Source organism: Prionailurus viverrinus, chromosome B4 (assembly GCF_022837055.1).
Source record: "Prionailurus viverrinus isolate Anna chromosome B4, UM_Priviv_1.0, whole genome shotgun sequence".
NCBI classification, from domain to species: domain Eukaryota; kingdom Metazoa; phylum Chordata; class Mammalia; order Carnivora; family Felidae; genus Prionailurus; species Prionailurus viverrinus.
The window spans coordinates 87,987,812-88,009,072 of record NC_062567.1 but is presented as its reverse complement, the minus strand read 5'-3'; positions in this window follow the sequence as shown (position 1 = coordinate 88,009,072).

Genomic DNA, 21,261 nt, shown 5'->3' with positions numbered 1-21,261 from the left:
GTCAGACAACTTTCTCTTGCTGAATTCCCTTCTAGATCATAGAGTAAGTACAAGAGCCGGGAGCTCTGGACATTCATCATTCCCCCATGTTAGCTGATTTAAGAGAACATGGGATGGTCAGAGCTTGAGCCAGAGCAGATGCAGGATACATTCTCGCTTCTTCCATGTGAACCTAAGCATCCAGGGGACTCTGGAGAGCCTCTGGAGAAAATGGAGCCTACGGGGTGATGGGTCTGTTCAGCTCATACTCCCTTCTCTCTTGAGACTTGTATTCTAAGCTTTGCATTATCACGAGGTCATTCCCCAGAGCCGCTGTGTGATTCTGATTCTGCTATGGTTCTTTAACCATCTGCTGACCTGAGAACCTTGCTTCGGTTCTCCATGACTTCCCAGCACCAACATCTCCTGCCCAGGAGTCTAAGAGCCCCCCTTTTTGGCAATCAGTGTGCTCCCACCACTCCCATGGAATCCAGTCCTGCTTTTGCCTTTATTTTCTTGTCTGGGAGGGTGAGAAGAGTAAGGAGGGGTGAGTTTAATGTCACCTCTTATATTACGAATCAATGACATAGGCTTTTAAAGCCAAAAGTATTTGTAAAGATCTCCTTTTAAAAATACAGAAGATTTAACTACCTTCACTCTTCTGTTTAAACTGATTTCAGAAGGAAATGTATAGTTCAAAGTGAACTTGGGGCTCTTCCTCTCTGTATATTTGCAAATGCACAAAGCTGGGTCTGTTATGTCCTGTCTGAAAGGCTATCTATTTGTACAGCTTTATGCATCTCTTCACAGAACACCCATGAAGTCACAGCTCATATTTCTGCTTTAAATATTCGATCTTTTGGCTTTAAACACCCATAAGGGTTATTTGTCAAAACGGATCTTAAACCTCTCCCCACAGCTCTGCAGCAGATCTTTAAAGTTATGCTGTAGGGGTGGGAAGGAAAGGGTGGGGGAGACGGGAAAAGTCAGCCATTCAGCAAGCATTTATTGAGTGCCAAGTACGTGCAGAGCATATGGTATCTAGTAATAGGTACTGTGAGGGGAATAAAAAAGAAATGGGATACATGTTGTTACCTTCGAGACGAAGGAGACAGAAACAAAGCACTGTCCGTTTGTTCAATCCTCACTCCTGACATTTTAACTTGTTTTCCAAAGATGTTTGTATGAACAGCAGAAGCCAACAACCTGGGCCTTGTGTACACATTCTAGCAGCATCAGTGTGTGCATGCATGTGCGAATGTGCATGGGAGAGAGACAGAGAGAGAGAGAGAGGGGAAAGGGTATGTGGGTATTGGGGTGGAACTGGGGTGAACAAAGAGTCATGTCTTTTCTGGAAGGTCTTTTCTTGACGAGTCTTCCTCAATCATTTTCTTTTTTTTTTTTTTTTAATTTTTTTAATGTTTATTTTTGAAAGAGAGAGAGACAGAGAGCGAGTGGGAGAGGAACAGAGAGAGAGGGAGACACAGAATCTGAAGCAGGCTCCAGGCTTCGAGCTGTCAGCACAGAGCCCGATGTGGGGCTCGAACTCACCAACTGAGACATCATGACCTGAGCCAAAGTCAGACCCTTAACCAACTAAGCCACCCAGGCGCCCCTCCTCAATCATCTTGTGACCCAACACACTTTTATTTAGTTTTCTGAGATCCCAACAGCAAACTCCCAAGCTCTCTTTATAGCAGTGCATTTGTTCTCACATGTTTCTGGATCCTTGGGGTCCAGGCTCTTTGGTTTTCTAGATTTGTGTTTGTTTTGGTCTTTCATGAGGACCAAGTTTCCTTGCTTCTCTTGATCATTCATTTCTAACCCAAGTCTCTCTGGTTCTGCTGTCGTGCCCTTGGAAGAACACCTGTCGTGTGTGGGCTACGTGAACCTGAGAGGCTGTCTCCAGGTGTTCAAGCAGTTGTGGCCTCTCTTAGCCTGCCCACAGGAGACCTGGCCACCCTGGCCCTCATGCTATGAGTGGAGACTTAGGTACGACTGCAAGGTACTCCATAGACCTTAGGGAGATGCACAGAGTAATGAAGGGGCAGGCAGGCTTGGATTTGAATCCGATTTCCACCATTAACTACCTTGTATATTAATGAAACCACACAGAGCCTCATTTCTCCATGTGTCAAATGGAAATTCTTCCATAGCATTATTACAATAGTTAAATGAATTAATGCATGCAGAGTGGTTAGCACATAATAGGCACTCAATAAAGCTTTATCTAGAACAATAATAATAATAATAATAAATAATATAGTTAGCATTAATAATCATGCATTTGCCTTGAGACTTTTCTTGGAGGACTAAGATAAATTTGTTCTGTCCTATAAAGTATGACTAAGAAAAACAGGAAATGTGACTTGCTCCATTCATTAAACAAGCTTTTTTAAAGTGTTGACTGCATTGCCAAGTACTGTCGCAGATCCCTCCCTCCTGCTTCCCTTCCTTCATCCTTCCACAAACATTTATTGTGTTTCTATGAGGTGCCAGGCATTGCATTAGATTTTAGGAAAATAGCAATGAGATAGACATACGTGTCCTTCCATCACAGAGATTATGATCCAGAGGGAAAGACATATATTGCACAATACACCCAGGTGGAGAACCAGAGATAAGTTCTAGGTGTTACAATAGCACTCATGGAATAAGGGAGGGGTCTTATCAGATCTGCCATGTCAGCAAGACCATCGTGATATGCATTTCCATTTATGAGGAAAGAGTAAGTGACTTGATTGCCATTAGGTCAGTGGTGTTTTCATTGTTTCCCTAGACAAGGCTGGTATTTTCTAATGGGATATCAATCAAATCCATGAATTTCCAACTCCATATTTTAAGTGACATAATGGCTCTTCATCAGAAGATTTCAGTGTAATGCTTATTGGAAAAGGGACATATAAAGCATCAAGATTTAAAATAATAAATTCAGGGGCGCCTGGGTGGCGCAGTCGGTTAAGCGTCTGACTTCAGCCAGGTCACGATCTCGCGCTCTGTGAGTTCGAGCCCCGCGTCAGGCTCTGGGCTGATGGCTCAGAGCCTGGAGCCTGTTTCCGATTCTGTGTCTCCCTCTGTCTCTGCCCCTCCCCCGTTCATGCTCTGTCTCTCTCTATCCCAAAAATAAATAAACGTTGAAAAAAAAATTTTTAAATAATAAATTCATAGGTACAGCCTGCAGTGTGCCTTACTAATACTGAACGTAATGCGTTTTTATTAATACTTCTATTCTGAACTTGCTCATCTGGCCCGAACTTTACAGGAATTTTTTTTCATTGATTAAGACAAAAGCCAAATGGTGGATATGGCTTTAAACTTTCTTCTGTAGCCAATGGCTTCAATGCCATTAGAAGGAGGGCAAAGGGATTGGGAACTCATGTTTATTGATTACTTATTACGTATGAATGCTAAATGCCATCTCATTTAATTCTCACAGGAACTCTGTAAAATAGATCTTATTTCTACCTCTTTTTAGATATTAGGAAATTGAGGCTCAGAGAAGTTAAGAAATGTATCCAAATCTGCACCACAGGGCTGGTATTCAAAGCCGACACCACTTGGTTCCGAATGGTACTCTCAGTTCACACATGAATGGTCTAACCATTCATGGAAAGCCCCACAAAATAGCTTATTTCCCCCCAGGTACACTACATTTTAGTTTATATAACCATGCAAGGCCAAATACACAATAATCACAGTTTAACTTACAAAAATTCGGTTTATGGTCTTTGTATAACAAATTGCATACAATTTATTCTTCTTGGCTTTGGGACACCCTTCACTTTTTTGCTCTAAATCTCTATTTCTTTGACATTCTTTCCATACGTTATAGTTTAAATTAAGAGGACAATAAAGGCCATTCAAGACGACACAAACAGGAAAATGATAATGTATGCATCACTCTCTCTATGATTATGAGTTCACTTTCCTATACTCGTTAAAAGCTCTCCTTGCAGCAAAGCAAACTTGCAGGATTTGCCCTCACTCAATGTGCCTAAAGGGCAACCAATCATCTTCCTGGGGGACCAGATTAATCTTCCCTCTTTCCTATTGCTTCCTACTGAGCCATGCGTTTTCCCCAGCATCGGGGGTCAAAGCCTCATAACCATCTTTGGCTCCCCAACCGTCTCACTCCCCCACACCCAAACAAGCATCATTCATGATGAGAACAGTTTCTGCACCAAGTGGAACAAACATGCACTCCCTCAGTTGACCCGTCTTCATAGCAACCCCTACCGGAATTGTTATTGATTCCATCTTACCAATGAGGAGACGCGCTTCAGAGAAGTTGGAAGCTAATAACTAGTGAAGCGAAGATTTGAACCCGGGTCTTTTTGGACTGCGAAAGACCATTCGTTCTTCAGCACTGATCTGCTCATCGATTTCGTTTCATTTTCCATGAACTCACCTTGCACAAGTCCTGTATTTCTTTATGCTCCAATTAGTGCTACAATTCCCTAGCCACTCTCTTGCCTCAACTTCAGTCTGAATTTTGTGCCCCACGCCAAGTACATCTTCCCTGAGACTCATCATTTTTCATTGTCTAATGCAGGAATTCTGAATCTATTAGAGCTACTAAAAATCAAATGATAGTGGTGTTTCACTCACCTACAGGAAAAGGAAATGTTTGTTTCTTAACATCAACGTTCACAATTTAACATTTAAAATGTCTCTCCTTTAAGTTTTTTCCTTACACTTTTATCCTGATCATCAGTTAATGGAGTATATATAGTTATTTCATACGCCTACAAATGGTTTCTAGGGACTCTGTCATATGTCCATTTGAGAAGCGTAGCCCTAGATAGTAAGTGATAAGATGATGGTCAAGAGCTTCGAAACTCTGTCCTCAGGTCATATTTCTACCACTCTTCAACTTGCTCTCCTTCTCTATATGTGGTGGGTTGAAGTTCATAGCCCAATGCCAGATACACAGGAGTATACAATGAATGCCATCCGTCCACTCAGAACCCATAGAATGCACTCTTCTATTGTTCATTCCTGTGCTTTGCTCATGCAGGGACTCTTGGTCCCAACCTCTTCCTTTCCTGTTCTTTTCATTATGTTTTAAAAGATAATAGTATTTCTTGAATGCTTATGGTGCTCCAGACACTTCCCAAGGGGACTACATGTGTTAACTCCTCTAGACTTCCCCCAACCTTATGTGGTAGGTATTAGGAAGACCTCCTTTTGGGCCTCAGTTTCTGAATTTGTAACATGAACATTAGAATAATACCTACCTAATAGTATTGTTGTAAGGGTTGAGTTAATACACAAAGTGCGTAAGACATGGTAAGCAGTTAATAAATATTAGCCATTATTATTATTATTATGCCACCTTCTAATTATGGAAATTAAAATTCATAATGATTAATAACTTGCCGGTAGCCGGTACAGCCAAGATTTGAACTTGGCCACGTCTCCAAGGTTTGAACTCTCAAACACTGGTCTCCCCTCCCTTCCTTACTCTTCTTCCCTATTTAAACATCCCACTCCCTCCGGAAAGCCTTGGTCACTCGTTTGTCTCCCTAATATCTTCTTGGACCACATCATGATAGGTAACACCGTGCTGCACTCATACAAACCTTAAATATATGAAATGGTTTCCATCTTTGTGTCAATTGTATTGACAATTCGGGACAGATCTTAAGCCATTTCTTACTTGTGCTGGGGGATCCTCCAAACCTCCCTCGGGTTCATGATTTGCTGGAAGGACTCACAGAACTCGGCACATAATCCCAGACATCGCCAAGATTTATTACCGTAAAAGGATACAAAGGAAAAGCAGCAAAGGGAAAAGGTGCATGGGGCAAAATCTGGAAGAAACCAGGCACAAGCGTCCGGGAGCCCTGGCGCACCGGACTCACCCAGGAGGTGCTAAATTCCTCCAGTGAGGAGTTCTGGCAGCACATGTGTCTACTAGGGAAGCTCATTAGAGACTTGGTGCCCAGGGGTTTTACTGGAGACCAATCACACAGGCACTCTCTGCCTAGCGCGTAGTAAATTTCCAGACTGGGAAATTCCTTTCTTTACTCTTTCTGTTGAGAATAACGGAAGTAGCTGTTTAGCAGGAACCACGTGGCTTGGACCAACAGTTTAGGCACAGTGAGTCCCTCTTACCAGTTCCGGGAAGGGTGGGAGCTTTCTTATGATGGTTAATTTCATGTGTCACCCCTGGAGGGTGTTTTCAGAAGAGAATAACGTTGAAGTCAGCGAACTCTGAATAAGCAAATCGCCTTCTATTTTATGGGTGGGCCTCATCCAAGCAGTTGAAGAACTGAACAGAACAAAAAGACCGGCCTCCCCAGAAGGGAGGAATCCTCAAGCAGACCGTCTTTGGACTTCACATCATTTCTCCCGGGTCTCTATCCTTCTGGCCTTCCAGCTAGAACTGCACCATTGGCTCTCCTGGCTCTCAAGCCCAACAGCCCATGTTACAGAGTTTTAGGCTTGCCGGCCTCCACAATCATGTGAACCAGTTGTTTACAATAAATCTCTTTCTAGGGGCGCCTGGGTGGCGCAGTCGGTTAAGCGTCCGACTTCAGCCAGGTCACGATCTCGAGGTCCGTGAGTTCGAGCCCCGCGTCGGGCTCTGGGCTGATGGCTCAGAGCCTGGAGCCTGTTTCTGATTCTGTGTCTCCCTCTCTCTCTGCCCCTCCCCCGTTCATGCTCTGTCTCTCTCTGTCCCAAAAATAAATAAACGTTGAAAAAAAAATTAAAAAAAAAATAAATCTCTTTCTACATAGACACATATGCACCCTTTTGGTTCTATTTCTCTGGAGAAACCTGACTAGCACACCTCCCCATATCCAAGTCCCGGATGCCAGTCAAGGTCGACCTTGAAAGCAGGTGGTTCCTCAAGGTAGCAGTCTCAGACCTGCTGCACTAACCTTTTCTGTGCATTACTGGCTTTGATAGTGGCAGAAGTTACAAGGCAGTCGTACCATGGAGCAGCAGGGCCCATGAATAACGAAACACTAGGAGTGGGGAGAAAGTGAGCAAAGAGAAGCTGGTTGGCAGTAACAGAGGAGTGGAAGCAGCAGACAGAGTCCCAGAGTAGGGGCTTCCCTATTTTCCAAATAAGAAGCAAGAGGTGTCTGTCACAGGGAGAGCAAAACGGAAAGGTGTTCTTTTACTCGGCAAGACCTGACTACCTCGCTGTGCTTGTGGTGGATTAGAGATGGCCAAAAATGCTTCGCCACGCCTTCCCTGAAGATGTGGAATGTTTCACCTCTCATTGAATCGGGGTTGGCCTGCAACATGCTCTACCCAATAGAACACCACAGAATGACCTTGAGGCTGTTCCAGGCACAAGCCTTGAGAAGGCCTGGCTGCTTCTGCTTTCGTGCTCTTGGGATCCATGAGTCACCCTGTCATGAAGTTTGGCTTTTCTGCTGGGGAAACCGCTTAAAGAGAAAACGAGAGAGAGAAAGAGAGAGAGAGAGAGAGAGAGAGAGAGAGATGACTGGCCAGGCCCCAGCGATTCCAGCTATCCTAGCTGAGGCCCATGCATGTGAAGGAAGTTATTCCAGATGTTCTAGCCCATTTGAGACTCCTGCGTGAGTGCCCCCAGGCAAGACCAGCAAAAGAATCACCCTGGTGAGCCCCACTCAAATGACAGAATTATGAGCGAATAGCAAAATGTTACAACCTTGAACCGTTCACTTATTTAGAAGGGATCATTTCAGAGCCACACAGATACCTGACTGAGGGAAGCAGCTGAAAGGGTCTGCGAGCAGTGACTTCCCCGAAGCAGTGGGACACCAGAGAAGAAAGTGGGAGCCGTCCGTGGTGGGGGCAGCAGGATGACTCCATGAGACTTGACACAAGGTACTCTTTCCCAGTTTCCGCTGTTTCACAACACTGACATGTGTCACCTCGCAGAGGAAACAATCTGTACCCTTCCGAATTAAGCTTTACCCCAGAATCTCTTCCAGACCTTCCCAACCCTCAAACCGAAGTTTGTGAACAGTTGATTGAGATCCCATGAACCATGAGTCATGTTTGTCTTCTGGATGCCTGTTGCCTTAGTGGAAACCTTAGCTCATCAGAAGTCCCATGACCCGAAGCTCATTTCTTCACTCGGGGAGCCAAAATCCGACGCGTAACCTCATCCCCGGCAAAGATTCTCCACACGTGTGTGAGGATGTGGGTGCCGGATGCCGAGGCCGTGAGTCCAAAAATGTGACAGTGACCCTCCCCCTCGCCTCCAGCCAGTCTGACCGGTTTTATTGACAGGGCTGATGGGTCGTTCGGTTGTAGCAGACACTGGACCCAGGACCGGTTGTTGCGAATATTTTCAACTCTCTTTTATGGATGAAGAACCCAAGAGGGAGAGACAGAGAGGGAAGAGATCCCTGAATTGCCAGAGCCACTCAACAAGTCGGAATTGAAGGCAGGGACATAATCCAAGGCCCCCAAGTCTTTCTTTGGGGCTTTCTCCACCATTCACAGCACAGCCTTAGTTTTCGTTCATATGTTTATATACTCCTCTGCTGGAGAGGGCACGGGTACAGCTCAGCATTTTTTTTTTTTATTATTATTATTACCTCAAACAAAACGTGCTTCCTCTTTGTGATATCGCTGTTTTACCCTGCACGCTTTCTTAGTTTTTTAGTGGGCGGTCTCAACCATCTCTTGGTGGGGAGGTGGGGGGGGGGGGGGAGTTCTGATAAGAAATAAATTCCCGAAGGACCACGTGTTGAGAAAGAATGTATAAGCCCAGCCAGTGGGGGGAGTATGGAGAGGCTCTCCCTGCTGATAATTTGGGGAGGAATAATTGCCTGACTTAGAAATATGACATTTTTCTAGGCCACCTCATTTCATCTGATAAAAAAGGACCCCTTTCCCATATGTTTGTATTAAGGAAAATGAATGAAAATATAGCCAGGAGGTGATGCAGACCGGTAAATCAGAGTGAGCAAAATCTACTTGTGCATATGCAGTCGGGAGGCAGTCTGTGTTATTTACAGCACACGGAGGTTTCCTCCGTGCATCCATCCATCCCTTCCAGAAACCTTGACTGAACACCTACCACGTGCAAAGCCACATTAGCTGGAGGCCATCCTTCCCGCTCTCCAGAGACTGCTTTTACAGTCTCATAAAGGAGATAAGACGAGATGCTAACACAAAGAACTACGATCAAGGTAATAAGCGAGGAAGTACCACAGGAGAGAAAAATAAGGTGGGATGAGGGTTCAGAAAAGGGAGACATCACTTCTGGCCAAAGGAAATAGCGAGAACAATTTCTTAAAAGTATAATCTATCACCTTCCAACTCCTGGTTTAAAGTCTCACAGTTATTAGCTGGGTGACCCTGGGCAAATCATAAATTTCCTGCGTCTTACTTCTCTTATCTTTTAAAAGGAAGGGTTGGACTAAATGATCTTGAAGGTCCTTTCCGTTCTAAAGTACTGGGATACATAATTTTTCATGAGAAGCCCCGGCTAAGTATGTGACAATCTATTCTTTATACAACCAGAGTAACTCTTTAAACCTAAATAAGATCATGTTACCCATGGCTTAAAACCCTTTTATGGCTGCATTTCAAAGAAAACCTACACTCCTTCTGATGGGCGCACCGGGTCCTGCAGCATCTGGCCAGCCCTCCTCTGCCCCATCTCTCTCTCTCCTCTCTCTCCTGCTCTCTGCCAGTCACTGGAACCTCTTTTCCATCCCAAGTGCACAAGTCAGCACCGTCACCGGCGCTGTTCCTTCTATCCGGAATGCCTTTCCTCTTAGAAAAAAAAAAAAAAAAAAAGAATATGTGTATGTGTGCATATCGTTTTTATGAAAGAAATCAAAGCACACAATTTAAAAGAGTCAGATGAGGGGCGCCTGGGTGGCACAGTCGGTTAAGCGTCCGACTTCGGCCAGGTCACGATCTCGCGGTCCGTGAGGTCGAGGCCCGCGTCGGGCTCTGGGCTGATGGCTCGGAGCCTGGAGCCTGTTTCCGATTCTGTGTCTCCCTCTCTCTCTGCCCCTCCCCCGTTCATGCTCTGTCTCTCTCTGTCCCAAAAATAAATAAAAAACGTTGAAAAAAATTAAAAAAAAAAAAAAATAAAAGAGTCAGATGATACCACGGGATTATAGCGCAAACCCAGGGGGCTGGGAGGCTGGGGGGACTAGAAAGCAGGTTCCAGTATATAGACTTGGGCTTAAACCCTTGTTTCCACGAACCTCCCACACTTCCTCCTGGCCTGGCATGCTGGGTATGGAGGCACTCAACTTTTCCATGCAGTCTAAATCCCCTGGGGTCCTGGCAGGAGGAGGGAAGGACTTGCCTGGATGCGCGGGATGGAGGACAGAATCAAGGGGTCTAAGTGAGCTTTATACTGACTTTCAAATCGTTTTCCGGATTTCCTTCCCATACCTCCACCCACGCCTGCCACGAGTCAGGTGCCCTCAATTCCTGAGACTTTTCTGGGGAGCTCAGTGCTCCTTTTACGTCGGCATTCTGTCTGCACGCATTTGCTATGTGGCATTCGTGGTTTTGCTAAGTCCTCCTTCTATTCGTCCATCCCCCCCGAATGTTTTCCCTGTTTATGACGACAGTGCTCTCTCTCTTCACCCATTCGCTTTGTCTTCCGAGTTTCTTTCTCACTCATTCTTTTTATGTTCAATTTTAGTAGGGCCGTAGAAGAGGGAAGGCTGAAAAATGTCTCATATCTGCCATTTTAACCAGAGTGCCTCTCTTATCTCATTTTTAGGCTTTTCATCCTTTAGGTATCAGGTTCACAGTCAGAGGTAGACGTCCCTGACCGCAGGTTTGAGTAGATCCTGCCGGGATCATCGGGGACGGTGGAAACACCCTGTTTGCTTCCGCTGTAACATTTACTGTTCTTTAAAGCTGTGTCCTTACTTATTAACGCACTAACCTCAAATACATCTGTTGGCTGTTTTGTTCAAGGTCTCTGATCCCATTGGAATGCAAGCTCAGGGAAGGCAGGGACAGGCTAAGAAAAAAAAAAAAAGACAAAGATGTAGCAAATTGTAGCAAGAGCCAAACTTCCTGTGTTCAAATCCCAGAGCAACCACTCCTTTTGCTGTGCAACCTTGTGGATACATTGCATTAAGATGGAGATATTAACAGCATTCCTATCTCATGAGACTATTGTCAAGATTAAAACAAAGCTAGAGGTCTTAGAACAATGTCTAGCACACGGCGAGTACTACACTAATGTTGGCTTGGGAAGGCCTTGGCTGAGTGAGGATTAAAGTTGTGCTCTGGGGGTGCCTGGGTGGCTCAGTAGGTTAAGCATCCAACTCTCGGTTTCAACTCAGGTCACGATCACGCGGTTTTGCGGGCTGAAGCCCCACGTCAGGCTCCACACCGTCAGCTTGGGATTCTGTCTCCCTCTCGCTCTGCCGCTCATGCTGTCCCTGTCTCTCTCAAAATAAATAAATACACTTAAAAAAAAAAAGTTATGCTATGAAAATTTAAGGCTCAACTTCCTGAGAGTATAAACAGGCTGGCGTTGCATTTCTGGACTGTTGAGACTCTAATTTTGAATTCTGAGTTTTACTTCTTAAGTTTCCATGGTGTCCTCAGTTATGTCCGGTAATTGGTAAAGCAAGGTCCCTTGGGGTATCCCCAAACAGAAGACTCCTCCTTTGGGACAAGCTGGGGTAGGGAGGATGGGGTGAAGGATTACAGAAAGGGAGTAATGTGACAGACTTCGAAGAATAGAAAGCTTGGAAAGAGCGGGGTATGAAGGTGAAGAGAGGGGGGGTTAGACATCAGACAAACTTTGGCTGGAATGCCAACTCTACCTCCAGGAGCTCTATGCCCTTGAGCAATTTGCTACACTTCCTGGTGCCTCGGTTCCCTTAACTATGGCAAATATGATAGGAGGTGATGTATATAGGAAACGTAGGCCAGTACCTGATGGAGAGGAAAGTGCTTTAGCATTTAAATTATTACCACTATTATTAGGGTTAGTCAGGAGACCTGCGCTGTCACCCCACCTCTGAATCTGACTGGCAATGTGGCCTTGGAGAATTCGTTTCCTTTTCTGTGTCCAAGAGGCTCACCCATGAAACCAAGTCATGCTTTTTATTTCTTTGCAGCTTGTGAATCAGAATCCTGCCAGTGGTTGCCTCTGGAGACCAACTCCCATCTCACCACTCCCTTTTGGCACACACACACACACACACACACACACACACACTCCTGAGATCTTAGGCCTTTTCTCACTTTTTTCAGGACAGTATTTCCAAATTTTGCTCTGCTGCTGTACAAAATTAACCTATATTACAGTGAGAAGGGTCAGCAGAAGCCAGCCCCCAAGAAGGCTCTCTTGATCCCTTGATCCCCACCTCCTGGTATTCACACTCTTGTGTGGTCCCCTCCCACAGTGGATACAGCTTAGTAATAAGCTTTTGGTATAACCAATGGAATCATTCAGAAATGTCAGTGTGCAATTTTTTTTTTCATTTTAATTCCAGTGTAGACAACGTACTGTGTTATATTAGTTTTTAGGTGTACAATATAGCGATTCAACACTTCCATATACTCTCAGTGCTCAACCTGAGGGTATTCTTAATCCTCTTTCCCTATTTCACCCATCCCCCAACCCCCTCTGGGGACCCTCAGTTTATTCTCTATAGCTAAGAGGCTGCTTTTTGGTTTGTCTCTCTCGCTTTTTTTCCCCCTTTGTTCATATGTTTTGTTTCTTAAATTCCACATAGGAGTGACATCATATGGTGTCTGTCTTTGACTTTCTTACTTTACTTAGCATTATACCCTCTCGACCTCTAGATCCATCCATGTTGGTGCAAATGGCAAGATTTCATTCTTTTTTTATGACTGAATAATATTCCATTGTGTATATATACCACATCTTCTTTATCTATTCATCTATCGATGGACACTTGGGCTGCTTCCATAGCTTGGCTATCGTAAAGAATGCTGCACTAAACATAGGGGTGCATATATCCCTTCAGATTAGTGTTCTTGTATTCTTTGGGTAAATACTCAGTAGTGTAATCTTTGGATCACAAAGTAGTTCTAGCTTTAACTTTTTGAGGAACTTCCCTACTGTTTTCCACAGTGGCCGCACCGGTTTGCATTCCCACCAACAGCGCATGAGGCTACCTTTTTCTCCACTTCCTCAACAACACTTGTTGTTTCTTGTTTGCTATTTTAGCCGTGATAACAGGTGTGAGGTGGCGTCCCATTGTGGGTTTTGCCTGATTTTCCCTGATGAGGGATACTGAGCATCTTTTCATGTGTCTGTTGGCCATCTGGATGTCTTCTTTGGAGAGATGTCTGTTCATCAGAGTGTCACTTCTGAGATTAGGTCATGAAAGACATCGAGGCTTTCCCTTTACTTCTGGATTACTCACTCTTGAGAAACCCGGCTGCCATGTCATAAAGATAAACAACCAATGGGGAGGTCCAGGTGGTAAGGAACTCGGGCTTGTCAACAACCAGTCTCAATTTGCCAGGCATGAGAGTGACAGGGTCCTCCAGCCTCAGCCAAACCTTCAAGTGATTCATCCCAGTCAACATCATGACAGGAGACCTGACAGGAGACCCTGAGCCAGAACCACACGGTTAAGCATTTCCAAATACTTCACCCACAGAAACAGTGTGAGGATACATGTTTATTGTTGTTTCACATCTCTAAGCTTTGGAGTAATTTGTTATGCAGCAATAGATAACTAATACAGGGTCCCCAGGGACACGCTATGTACAGATGAATGGGTTTATAAGTGCAGACCCTGGAGTGCATCTGGGGACTGGCTGAAACCCTATGAACCTTTCCAAAAATCTTGCTTATTTCTCTTCCCCTTTAGGTAGCAGACTGTTTCCTAGAATTTAACACTTTGGATCATAGTTCCTTTTGTTTTTCTGAGCGGTGTTATTTTGGGTTTGTTGGTTTTTTTGGTTTGTTTTTTTTTTTTTTTTTTTGCATATTAGGGCCCTACTCTGAGGCAGGCCCTCCTCAGGCCTACTCCAGGGTCTGACAAGTTTCAAAGTCCTCCTGGTGCACGGTTATCTTTTCATGTCCTGACTGGGCCCATGCCACGTGCCACACGGTCCTACAGATAACAAAATTTGTGAAAGAACAATAGTTAACTACAATAGGTTAATACCACTGTTTGTTTCTACATCAGCTTCCACCTGGTCATTCTTGCCCTCACCTTCAGCGGTGTTAGAGCGGCCGCAGGCATTTTTGGCATCCAGCTAAGGGAAAACTGAATGTAATTTGGATTTCGTAGGACATGTTTTTGTGGCTCGCAGACACTCGTGTGTGGAGGTGAGTAATTTCTTGTCTTCTCAGGGTTGGAGTGGTTTCCCACGATACTCCTGGGAGTATTGCTTTGCTGACACACTAGCGTATCATGGTAAGAAGATGCCCTAACCCAGGTCATATGGGCGCCAGGGGCAGGTGGGGATCTGGAGGAGGAACGAAGGGTGGAACACACAGAGCTGGACGCTAACCCACGAACAGGTCTTCCAATCTTTTTTTTTTTTTTTAATTTTTTTTTTTAACGTTTATTCATTTTTGAGACAGAGAGAGACAGAGCGTGAACAGGGGAGGGGCAGAGAGAGAGGGAGACACAGAATCGGAAACAGGCTCCAGGCTCTGAGCCATCAGCCCAGAGCCCGACGCGGGGCTCGAACTCACGGACCGCGAGATCGTGACCTGGCTGAAGTCGGACGCTTAACCGACTGCGCCACCCAGGCGCCGCTCTTCCAATCTTTAGATGGATAAGACTGTAATCCAAAGGTTGACTAGGTTGGCATCTAGTCAAAACTGTGCCCTCCCCACCAAAAAAACCACAACTACTCATCCATTATAGCAGAAAGACTGAATTATTTTTCTGCTCACTCTTTAGAGTATTACCCCACAATGTAACTTACGTATAAAGAAATGAATAACCAAAAATAAAACGGCAACCAGAGACTAAAAATGTGGAAAACAAATATAAAAGCGCATCAGAAACCCTATTATATTTTCTGGGGTGTGGTGAAGCCTGAGGTATTTGTCAACTTGGCAAAACCTGTCACGCGTGGTGATAGCCGAAATTCGCTTTCAAACCTTTTTTTCTATTTACAGATTTTTCGTTCTTCTTCGGGAGGGTCCTCAAAATTGTCTCTGCTTTGGGTTCCACAAAAGCCGGCTTCGCTTGTGTGCCTTCCCACTGAGCTCCAGAGTCCAGCAGAAAGATTTCCTTCCTGTCCGCGACCGGCCTTGGCTTTGGTTTTGATCTGAGCTCCTCTCCACTCTCCTCACTTGTTCTCAGCGGCATTCATGTGGACCCGCTAGCTCCCCTGGCTCTTGGCTGAGAAACTTTCATATTCTGAGGTCAAGTTCTATCTCCGCCAGCAAGTTTGGAATCCCCTCGCCTGAAGCCCGGTTTCTTTCTGAAGACCTCGTGTTCTTTTTCCCTGACAGGAGCCCATGACAGCCTCGACACTCTCTCCCCCTCACCACCACCTCAAGGAATAACACTTCCAAGTCTCTGGCATTTCCACCTGCTTCGTGACCACCGTTATTATTACCCTGGCGGCATCATGAGAGCAGGAAAACACATCTAAACCATTCACTTTTGCCTAGTTGCAAGTGAGGGCACAGCAAAGTTTGGTGAAGAAATAAGTACACGAATCATTATATTATCTACCTATTGGCATAAAATTTGAATATTTATGTGGCCAACCTTCACGTACGATTCAAAATCTCCTAGCTCTAACTAGGCAAAATTCCACGAACTTTGGGGGTGGGGCGGAATAAAATGTTTCACTACAGGGACATCTTCTTTGCTTTTCCCTTGTTGAGACTTCATCCCTCAGTTTTCTTCTCCTTCCTTTTCCCCATCCTCTTTCTTTCTCTCCCCTAACACACGCATCTGCGCGTGCACTCACAAGCATACCTGCATTTATACTTGTAGGAACCAGAAGAACCCATTGGGAATTAGCCAAAGCTATGGTTCGAGTTATTTATTTAAGACTTTCATTTGTTGCCCAAGTTGCTTTGAAATCTGGACAGGGGGAGAACAGAGTAAACCCTGTGGTCAGGAAGCTGCGATGCCCTGGTGGAGATCGGAGAGGCTCTGTTCCAGCTCACAGATGAGAGACACTGATCTTCAAATGGGCCTCGGGAGAGACGACGCATGTCCAGGAATACATCTCTGCTCGTTTCTTGTAGGTCAACAGGAAGGATTCCTTATTTTCCAAGCAATAATACGTTTCCTTCATTGAGATAAGTGACCTCCAGTTTTATTTCCTTGCAAACTAGATTATAACCCTCTAAAATGAAACACCTCACCCTATGGTATTTTCACAGAATGGAGTGGACAGCTGTTGTATTTGCCTGTCCAGGATCCACCCTTGTTATTCTGAAAACAGTCCACGGGGTTCAGGATGGCGGGGCTCACCCCTTGTCTGCACCCAGCAGTGCGCCTGGACTCAAGCTCGGTCAGACACTCTGACCCTAGAAAGCAAAACCTGAACAAAGTGCCAAAAAATGAAAAGTGTTGCAATCCGTTTGTCTCAACCTCAGTGTCCTGAAGAAACGTCCAATTATGGCCTCAGATCCTCAAAGCTGTTCCTACGCTAAGACCTGGTTTTGCTATTTTCGCTTCTAGTTTAGGAGTGGCTCCTTCATCTTCCAATTAGTTACTTACTTTCTTTTTTTTCCCTCTTTTTCTTTATTCCAGGGTGGATGCTAGTAACTTGCAAAGAACCTGGGAGCTACAGACAGGTGAAGTAGATCTGAGATGTGAAGAAGACCAAAATCTGGGGCCAGACCCAGTTATAACTGTAGAGCAGGAAAAACCAGTTTTCCTAACGTCCGTTTCACCTCACTGCTGGCCAGCAAAGCCACAAATCTCTGTTCCCACACCGTCACTTCCACAACGCTCTGTGCTCTGGTGCCTTCTCCAATTTCTTCCTAGCAACACTCATCTCTGAAAAGGCACGGAATCAGTCATGGTTTATTTGGTCAATACTTTTCAAACACCTACTGTATGTTGGACACCGTTCTAGGTGCTTGGGGTGAATCAGCAAAATCTCTGCCGCAGTGCGGCTTTCATTCTAGTGGCGGAAAGCAATCAAGTCAACAAATAAATGAGCAATATAATTGGGCAGAGTGATAAGTATAACGAAGGCCTAGGCGATAGAGAATGACTGGGTGGTTTGGGAGGGTTTCCCCGAGGGGCACACATTTGAGCTAGGAGGAGGATCCTTTGTGGGACTTGAAAATATGGGGGGGGGGAGGCAGAGCTATCCGGGCACATAAAACAGCAGGTGCAAAAGCCCTGATGTGGGGATGAGCATGTATGTATGGAAGAAAGAAGTACAAAAGGTCAGGGACATATGCAGGGGACAGATCCTACTGGGGTTTGTAGACTATGGTGCAAAGTTTGTGTTTTATCCTCATTGCCATGCAAAACATCAGAGGGGGGTGGCACGATACGACTTACTGATTTGAAAAAGATAACTGACTACAGTGTGGATAGTCAGTTGTAGAGCAGGGATATCAGCTGGGAGGCCATAACCATAATTGTTACAAGAGCTAATGGGACTCGGGCACGAGCACAGATGGGGACAAGTGGGAGGACACAAGACATACGTGGGCGCAGAGCTGCCGGTGCCAGAAACAGAGGAGTGATGGTACATTTGCCGAGATGAGGACAAGAGAAGAGGCAGCCCCACGTTCAAGCGGCGGGAGGTGGACGTCAAGGGTGTCGTTTTGGTCCTGTTCAGTGTGGCACCGTCCATCAGAGGTGCCCAAGTGGAACTGTCCAGAGCCTAGTGAAGGAGTCAGAGCTGATCTAAAGTTGAGGCATTCGGATATGGCTGGTATTTAAAGCCACGGGGCTGGATGAAATATCCAAGGGGAAAATACAGTAAGAGATGAGAAAGGGCCCTTGACTATTACAAAGTTTGACGATCATTAATATTTTTCAGTCACAAACTTCTCAAGGTTCTTATTCACTTCATCCAGATACATGACGTTGATGAGTTTACAGTCTAACACAGTGTTTTAAAACATTTATTATTATTGTTTTCAATGGCAAGCTAGCCCTCAAAAGTAATCCGATGTTAAATCTGATTTTAAAATTGGGAGAGCTCTGGTTGTTGCCGGGTGGAGGTAGGGGCTTATCCAAAGCCCTCCACTCATAGTGTCCCCTCAAACGCCACCACCCCCGAACACTCACACTCAGAATCATCTCTGAGGACCCACTATGGGATTCTGGCTGTAGGGAGAACAGAGTGAGAAGCTCTTTACCTCCTTCAAGTCGAATGTCACCCTTGTCGTAAGACTTACCCCTAGAAAAATTATGGACTGTACTCTCTACCCTTAGTCCTAATGCTTTTAGCATGGTCTTTGTTGAAAGCACCTATCTGATGCTAACTTATTACAAGCTTTACTCATTATTTGTATTTTATTTTAAATTGTTATCTAGGGACACCTGGGTGGTTCAGTCAGTTAAGTGTCCGCCTTTGGCTCAGGTCATGGTCTTGAGGTTCATGAGTTGGATCCCTGCATTGGGCTCTATGGTGACAGCTCAGAGCGTGCAGCCTAATTCGGATTCTATGTCTCCCTCCCTCTCTCTTTCTCTCTGCCTCTCCCCCACTTACGCTCTGTCTCTCTCTCTCTCTCTCTCTCAAAAATAAATGTTAAAAAAAAAAAGAAAAATAAACTGTCTCTCCTTGCTTGAACACAAGCTCCATAAGGAATATGTATATTCTTATTCATAAGAACACTCATATATCCTACCCACTTACAAATAGTAGCTGGCTCATGGTGGCACTAAATAAATATTCCTTAACTGAATGAATACATGAATGAACTAAAGAAGCAATTCCGTAGGTGGACGCAGCATTTTTTTTTAACTCCCCAGATAGGTATTGAGTATCTAGATCATCAATCTGTGCTCAATAATATAGGAAAGATAAAGGCATCTAGAAAACTACTTCTTTTTGTAGAAAATCACATTTTATTTATTTTTTAAAGTTTTTAATTAATTAATTAATTAGTTCATTATTGTGCATGAGTGGGAGAGAGGCAGAGAGAGAGAGGGGAGACACAGAATGCCAAGCAGGCTCCACGCTGACAGCGCAGAGCCTGATGTGGGGCTGAAACTCACAAACCGTGAGGTCATGACCGGAGCCAAAATGAAGAGTCCAACACTTAACCGCCTGGGCCACCCAGGCGCCCCTAGAAAATTACATTTTTTTTTAACGTTTATTTATTTTTGAGACAGGGAGAGACAGAGCATGAACAGGGGAGGGTCAGAGAGAGGGAGACACAGAATATGAAGCAGGCTCCAGGCTCTGAGCTGTCAGCACAGAGACCGACGCGGGGCTAGAACTCACGGACCGCAAGATCATGACCTGAGCCGAAGTCGGCCACCTAACCGACTGAGCCACCCAGGCTCCCCAGAAAATTACAGTTTATTTATTTATTTATTTTTTCAACATTTTTATTTATTTTTGGGACAGAGAGAGACAGAGCATGAACGGGGGAGGGGCAGAGAGAGAGGGAGACACAGAATCGGAAACAGGCTCCAGGCTCTGAGCCATCAGCCCAGAGCCTGACGCGGGGCTCGATCTCACGGACCGCGAGATGGTGACCTGGCTGAAGTCGGACGCTTAACTGACTGCGCCACCCAGGCGCCCCGAAAATTACATTTTAAATAAGGTTTGATCTTACTCCAGAAATCCTGGAGAACTCAGTAATTTCTGATTCTAGAGACAAATCCTTCCTCTTTTAAATTGTCCCACTGCTAGATTGGAAGGCTCACCTGAGCCTTCCACTCCCACCCCAGAAGAGCTCTCTGCACCCACACCTCTCCCCATGTGACTCTGCCGCGCCCCCTAGAAGAGCCAGCCCGACTTGCATCTCGGACTTGGGGCTTTGCCACGTGACTTGCTTTGGCCAATGCAAAGGAGATGTGCTGAGCAGAGACTTTCTCTGTGCTTGCGTGGTCTGGCTTGTCCTGGGCTTTCACCATCTGCCACGAGATGAACAAGTCCCAGGCAGCCTCTGGTCCCAGGATTAGAGAAAGTAGAGCAAACCTGAACTCAACCCACAACCTGTAGTTGAGCCTCCTGCCAGTCCACAGACCCATGAGCAAGAAGTTCATGTTTGTTGCTATAAGCCGCTGAGATTGAGGGAGTGTTTGTTACCCAGGACTAGTGCATTAAAAACAAACATAATGATCCTAAAAATAGTGGCTCTCAGGGCACCTTGATGGCTCAGCCAGTTAAACTTCCAACTCTTGATCTCAGCTCAGGTCTTGGTCTCTGGGTGGTGAGTTCAAGCCCTGTGTTTATTATTATTATTACTTAATAAATTTACAAAATTTTTTTTCAACGTTTTTTTATTTATTTTTTGGGGACAGAGAGAGACAGAGCATGAACGGGGGAGGGACAGAGAGAGAGGGAGACACAGAATCTGAAACAGGCTCCAGGCTCTGAGCCATCAGCCCAGAGCCTGACGCGGGGCTCGAACTCACGGACCGCGAGATCGTGACCTGGCTGAAGTCGGACGCTTAACCGACTGCGCCACCCAGGCGCCCCACAAAAATTTTTAAGTAAAAAAATAGTGGTTCTCCTCACTGTAATTTAAAATGGAATGGGCGCCTGGGTGGCTCAGTCGGTTGAGTGTCTGACTTCGGCTCAGGTCATGATCTCGCGGTCCGTGAGTTCGAGGCCCGTGTCGGGCTCTGGGCTGACGGCTCAGAGCCTGGAGCCTGTTTTGGATTCTGTGTCTCCCTCTCTGCCCCTCCCTTGCTTGTGCTCTGTCTCTGTCTCAAAAGTAAATAAACATTTAAAAAAATGATAAAAAATAAATAAATAAAAAGGAAAGAAAATTCCACTTTTCATTAAAATCAGAATTAGAAGGCATTTTGTGGGGTTTTAAAAAATGTTTATTTATTTTTGAGAGAGGGTCCAAAGCGGGCTCTGTGCTGATAGCGGTGAGCCCGATTTGGGGCTTGAACTCATGAACCGTGAGATCATGACCTGGGCCAAAGTGGGACGTTTTAACCCACTGAGCTACCCAGGCTCCCCCGTTTTGTGGTTTTTCTGAAACTTCTTTGAAGGTGGGCACGCTGAAAAAAACCAAAGTGAGGCATATTTCCTACGGGAAATATGATTTAAGGGGCTGCTCTAATGAAGGCAAAATGACTTGCAGTAAAGAGCACAAGAGTAGAAACAAAGATGAGTCCCAGCCAGACTTTGTCCGCTCCTTCCCTGAGTGAGCCTTGGGCAGTCCAGTGATCCCTGGGGACTCCTGCATCCAGACAAGCAGGGCAATGAAGTAGA